The 6,807-nt window shown below is 34.5% G+C and overlaps 1 long non-coding RNA gene across 1 annotated transcript; it reads left to right on the top strand.

Moving 5' to 3' along the window:
- Positions 1 to 938: 938 nt before the first annotated feature.
- On the top strand, positions 939 to 2,538 carry LOC147911905 (uncharacterized). Its single transcript, XR_015550561.1, has 3 exons — positions 939 to 994; positions 1,153 to 1,343; positions 2,079 to 2,538. It is a non-coding gene; the product is annotated as an uncharacterized LOC147911905 (long non-coding RNA).
- Positions 2,539 to 6,807: the final 4,269 nt, after the last annotated feature.

Raw genomic sequence — 6,807 nt, 5'->3', positions numbered from 1 at the left:
TAAGATGTATATAGCAAAGAAGGTACAAAGAACTGAAATATTTTCTTTGGTTGATTAAGAAAGATAAATCTGTCCCAAAGTACTAGAAGGGAAAAAAGAAGGCATGGGACAAATTCTAAATGTAAAAAGAAAGTAATAGAGGGTTTGTGGAAGAGGAATTCTGGAAAAAGAGTTTTATGCATGGTCAATTTTGCTAAGATTAAACTAAAACCATAAGTGAGTTTTAATGTCAAAAGTAAGCTGGTACAAAATTAAAATTTGGTCTTCTCTTAAAAGAATAATTTTTCTTAAACTTTTCATCTGAGAAGTTATAAAAGGTTTCTTTACCTTTGAGTAAGTCTACCTAACAGACAAAAGATCTATGTTTGGATAAAATAATTTCCTATGTTCAAAAGGACTGAGGTCTCTCTATTAAGGTTTTTTTTGACTATTTTAACTCTCTGTCTGCCCTTGACGGTTTCATAATGAACATTGTCTCATACTTGATCAAGTGTTTATGATAAACCTTCTTAGGTGGTATTAAGTGGGTGAATGTTATTGATATGTGTTTTAAAACTGTATAACATTACTGAAATTCTGATCTGTCCTGGTTACCAGTCATAATTCTGGTTACTATTATTTAAAATATTGTATGTCACAAAATTAACTGGATTTCTTTGTCAATTGCCATTTTGATGTCTTGTTTACAGACTTATTTCTTTGCTCTAATGACTCTAACATTTACTCTGGAATCCAGGATTCTGACAAACTTTCAGATTATAAAACTGAATTGGGTAAGAAATTAGAGAATTCTAACTGAGAAACTGGTGACTTCATGAAGCTGCTAACAAAAAGATTGGGAATAAGAATTTATTACACAGGACTGAATGAACTGATGAGGATGATTATAATTTTTCATTTGAAATATTACTGATTTTAATAAATGTTTGATTTTTCCAGATTTAAAGAAAATTTTTCTCTTTTTCCTGAGCTAGCTATGACTTATAACAATTTGGTAAGTGATACTTTTGTAAGTAAAATTGAAATATTTCTCTTTTCTCTCTCTACCTGATCCCTCAAGAACTTGAAAACTCTTAGTAAGTAAATATTCTTATTTCATGACAATATACTTATTAGCATAAGTTCAATAAGAATCTGTTCTCCTTATAACAGGACACAATTGGAAACATTGGTTATTTTACCAAGGCTGTGACTGGAACATCATATTTGCTATATAACCATACAGCTTTTGAAGAATGAAGATTGGACTTTATGGAATAAAGCCACGTGGAAATATTGGCCTGGTACCTTATGTTCCAAGCAGCACTTACCAGAATAAATAAAGAATGTCACTTATCTAGCAGGTACAAAGAACCTTGAAATATTTTGGTGAAACCACAAGAAGAGTGGAATTCACCCAAATCTGTAGGTATTGCAGGCGAAGTCTGATGACAAAAGTCCTTGGCTTGGCTTTCCTGGCCTCGAGAGCCCTTTTAAGTTCAATCAGAGATTCCTTATAAAAGGTTCCAGCAAAGCAGATTTAAAACAGCTTATATTATCAATTGCTATTCTTGCTGTACTTAGGTAAGTAATTGGGCCAAGTTTATTAAAAATAGACTTATTTTGCAAACTAGTTAGTTTTAATTTGGCTATCTTTAATAAAAATGAGGGTGATTTTAGAGAGAGAAATTATTCCAATGGAAACTATAGTCTACATTTGTAGATATTAGATCCTAGTTTTGTCAATTGTCTTTTGAAGATTTTTTTTATATCTGTTGATGGGACTGGATCCTGATTTCTTCCAGTTTCCTAAAATATCTGGCTACAGATCTCCAAATTAATGTTTTTGATTTTTTTCCCATCATTTTCATTTGGAATCACTGAGAACAAAACCTGCCCTTTATCCTGAAGCCTTACAAATTGAAGCAGGTGGACTAGATATAAACTTGAGAGATTACCCAATGACATCATCAGAGACATTTTAAACTGAAAAAGATTCTTTGACACTAAAAATCTTCCTAACTGGCTGTCCTCTGAGCTCAGAAACTGGTTTACAATTTGATCTAATCATTAACCTTGTTTTTCTTTTGTTTCCATAGAAATGCTTCTTATTAAATACTTGACTGCTTGCTTCCACAATATACTGCATCACCACCTTCTAAATAGAACTTAATTGAACTGATTTATTATCAGGACTAAAAAAATATGTTCAGTGAGATGGAACAATCTACCAATGCAGCTTCTGGACTGTGAAACTTCTTCAAGTTTCAAAAGGACTGTGCAACTTTTAGTTTCAAAGGCAGGACTGTGGGAGATCAAAACTTTGCCACCCTGAAATATGTCTCTTTACCCTGATTATTTTCTCTGATGGACATTTGACCTCCCCCAGGCTGCCTACAGAATTTAACATAAAAGACCCGTTCCAGGAAAGAGTTACTATCATATGATGGCTGTAAGCTAATGTAAAATAAATGTTACAATGAAAAAGACACCACAAGCCTCTCTTATCAAAAATTCTGTCTTTCCGGGCCACATTCTCTAGGTGGCCCTGCAAAGAGTTGCCAGACAAACACTTACATTTATAAGGGAAATCTCCATTTGTAAAGGTATCTCCCTCTCTGTATTGGGAAGGGGGGTGGCCTTATCTGTGAAAACTCTTTTTGGTGTGGAAGGAGAAGACTTAAACCTGCATATCCTTGATTACTGTAATATCTGTCTCCCTTATGTCTCCCTCCCCACCCCCAACATCTTCCTTTGCCTTTAGCTGAAGATAGTATTTAAGACGAGAATCTCTACCATTGTGTTGAGAAACTCAGTTTCCCTGGTTTTCTCCCATGTATACATGTTATTAAACTTTTTATTATTTTCTCCTGCTAACTTGTCTTTTAATTATTTGACCAGCCATAAGAACCTTAAGGGAAAGGGTGGAGGGGGATTCTCCCTCTTCCTCATCAGGGCAGAATTATGAATTACCTCCTTTGCCCAGGCAGAATACAAGAGCCAGATCCAAACAACCTCCCAGGTGTTCTCATCAGGCTTTCTGGATTGGTGGGACTAAAAGCTACAGTCAGACATGGATGGGGATAGGCATTAATGCCTCTGCCTGAGCAGGGAGGGCAGGAAGAGAGGCTCTGGGGCCTGTAAGACTCTTTCACGTCCTACATCCCACTAAGTTGACAATCAGACTGCACCACTGTCTTGGCTCTGCATATAAGCAGAGCCATTGGTTGGGACTACTACTTGTGTGCTGCAGACATGACCTCAGTCTGCCAAGATCTGAGTGCTGGTTATTGCAAGCCCCTTCCTCCTTTTCCATCACAATCCAGTTTCAGTGGTCAAGCCCTACAGATTCCCTCGTGATCCCCATTAGGCAAGACTGGAGTATGACTCCCAAGAAGTGACTCATAATGCTGGGGGAGGTGGATGTCCACCTTGGGCTCTCTTTTCCCACTGGAGGAACTGTAGGCTCTGGGGAGACCTCTTATTGTGGTGCTACACTGGCCTGGGGTAGGGGTAATGTGGTTAGCATGTAGCCACTCCTGTTACCCTTCTAATGTGATCTGTCTCAGTCTCTGTGGTGAAGAGGGGTGCTTCAACCTCACCTCCATGTTCTAGGATTTTCTCAGGGGCGTCTTGTCCATGAGTAGTTGTTAGTTGTTCTTCTTTGCTCTATCTTGGTGATGTCACTAAGCCTACAAATTCTTTATTTAGACTTGTAAAAAGTGTAAATCTAGGCAGAGCATTTATACACACAAATAAATATACTACTTCCACTTCCAGGAAGAATGAGTAGTGGTATTTCCTATTCTTCCTGCTAAGTATAACTATTCTTTTTATGAGGAAGAAGGATGAATCAAGAAAATCTCAGATAAACAAAACAGTGTTTGTAACTAGTAAACCTGCCCTATAGGATGTTATGAAAGCTATCCTTCAAGATGAAATGAAATGATGTGTGACTCAATTCTACACAAGTAATTAAAGAACACCAGAAAAGACAACTACATAGGTAAAGATAAAAGTTGGTATTAATATCTTTTTCACTTATAACTCCCATTTATTACAATCTGATTAAAAAAACAAATGAACAAAACAATAATTATAAATCTGCATTAATGGATATGGAATGTATAAAGATGTAATTTGTGATAATAACAACATAAGGAGAGAGATAAAGTAATACAGGAGCAAAGTTTTGTATCTACTGAAATTAAGTTTTTATTAATATAAACTGCATTGTTATAAACAAAGAAATATATTAGTTATATTCTCCAGGGCAACCAAAAAGAAAATAACTCAAAAATAAAGAATAAAAGAAAGAACAAGGGAATTAAAAAGATACATGAGAAAATGTCTACTTACAAAAAGAAGAGAGTAATAGAGGGACTTAGAAGAAAAATGATATACAACATATAGAAAACAAAGAACAAAATGGCAGGAGTGAATTCTCCCTTATCAGCAATAACATAAAATTTAAAAAGGTTTAAAATCTCCAAATAAATGTAGACATTGGTGGAATAAATTGTTTTTAAAATTATGATTCAACAAACTCACTTTACATTAAAAGACAAGAATAAGTCAAAAGTATAAGAATAGAAAAAGATATTCCATGGTAACAGTAAACACGAAAGACCTATCTCAGCTACACTGAAACAAAAAGAAAATAGACTTTAAGATAAAATTGTTAAAAGAAACAAAGAATGGAATTCTACAATAATAAAAAAGAACCCTTCATATAAGGGTTCATATAACATATATATGTTATAATTCATATAACAATTATAAACATATAAGCACCTAACAGAACTCCAAAATACAGGAAGCCAAACTAAAAGAACAAAAGGTTGAAACAGACATATGTTTCTCCAGTGCACATGTAATACTATTGAGGACAGAACATATGTTAGGATGAAAAAACAATTATCAATTATTGAAATCACACAGTGTGCTATGACCACATGGAATAAAGTTAGAGAGAAATCACCCAAGTAAATTTGGAAAATGAGAAATATACAAAAATTAAAAACACATTTCTAAATAACCAATAGGTCAAAGAAACCACAGGGGAAATTGGAAAATATTTTGAGACAAATAAAAATGGAAATACAACAAATTAAAAAGTAAGAAATACACTGAAAGCAGTGCTCAGAAGAAAATTTATACCTCTAATTTCCTAGATTATAAAAGAATAAAGATCTCAAATAAATAAGCTTAAAATCCACACTAAAAAACTATAAAAAAACACTAAACACAAAGAAAGCAGAGGAAAGGAAATAATAAAGTATCTGATAGAAACAAACAAAATAGAAAATAGAAATGCAATAAAGAAAGTCAACAAAAGTTGGTTCTTTGAAAATACAACAAAATTGACAAAACTTAGGCAGACAAAGAAAAAAAGGAGAACATTCTAATTACTAAAATCATGAATGAAAGAGGAGACATTACCTCCAACCTTACAGAAATTGTATATATATATATATATTTGAAAAGTTGTATGGCAATTAACTGGATAACCTAGGAAATGTACAAATTTCTACAAGCTACTGACACTGAGTCAAGAAGAAATATTTACATCACCAAGATTACAGTCTAGGAAGATCCAGGGCCTCCTTCTTCCACAGAGAGACCAAGGTAACAGGAATATACAGATCAAAATACATTTGTGAGACCTGCACAAACCAGTTAGGAGGCTGTATCACCCAGATGAATGCATAACTACTAGAAAAAACTGCATCAAGAAAGGTAGAAGAATTTGGGACATTTTGTTTGCCACTGCCCCTTCCCCAACCCAGCATAACCTGGTGCAGTCAGTAGTAAATCTTCCAGTTCCAGGCAATTCCTTTGGGATGGAAGAAAAAGAATGGAACTTGCATCAAATAGTATAGGCTGTCTGGTGCTGCCTGGGGCTACCTGAAGTACTAGTCTGTGTCTCATCTAGCATAGGTAATTGAGGGAAATAGTGGCATAATTTGGAAACAAGGTGGGAGACTAATGAAAACAAAGGTCAGCACCACAAAACATTAGGTTAGTAAGGCTATTCCACAAGCAGGCACTGCAGAGATCAAGAGATTATGGGCAGAGGAATACAACAAAAACAGAAATTAAATGCTCCTGAGGAGAAACAGGGATGAGCTGCTTAAAGAAAGTAAGATAGTTAAAAGAAGCCATTTATACTAGAATAAAAGCATGTACACAAAACCAGAGAAGACATATATCCAGAAAGGATTTGAGAGGTCACAGGACCTCCAGACAGTCTAACTGGTGAAGGTCTGTCCTGCCTGAAGCCACTGGGAGAGGTGGCTATTTTTTCAAATGAACAAATTCCAAAAAAAGATCACAAGATATGCAAAGACAGAAATACAGCCCAAATAATCTCCAGAAACCAACACTAAAGAAATGCATAACTCTGAAATACCTGAAAAAGAATTTAAAACACCAGTTTTAAAGCTGTTCAATGAGCTAAAAGAGAATGAAGATAGACAACTAAATAAAATCAGGAAAATGATACAGAAACAAAATGAGAATACTAACAAAGAGATAGAAATTGTAAAATTGTGTAGCACTGAAGAAAACAGTTTGGCAGTTTCTCAAAAATTTAAACATTGAATTATCATATGATCCAGCAATACTATTCCTAGGCATATATCCCTCCAAAATTGTAAACAGGTATTTAAGAACACAAATATTCATAGCAGTACTATTCTCAATATCCAAAATGTGGAAATAACTCAAGTGTCCGTCAACAAATAAATGGGTAAGCACAATGTGGTATATCTATATAATGGAATATTTAGCCAAGAAAGGAATAAAGTACTGACACATGTTATAAGG

The sequence above is a fragment of the Ceratotherium simum genome, chromosome X (genome assembly GCF_057802395.1).
Source record: "Ceratotherium simum simum isolate JZ-2026a chromosome X, ASM5780239v1, whole genome shotgun sequence".
Lineage (NCBI taxonomy): Eukaryota > Metazoa > Chordata > Mammalia > Perissodactyla > Rhinocerotidae > Ceratotherium > Ceratotherium simum.
Note: the sequence above shows the minus strand (reverse complement) of the source record. Positions and strands in the feature narration are given on the sequence as shown.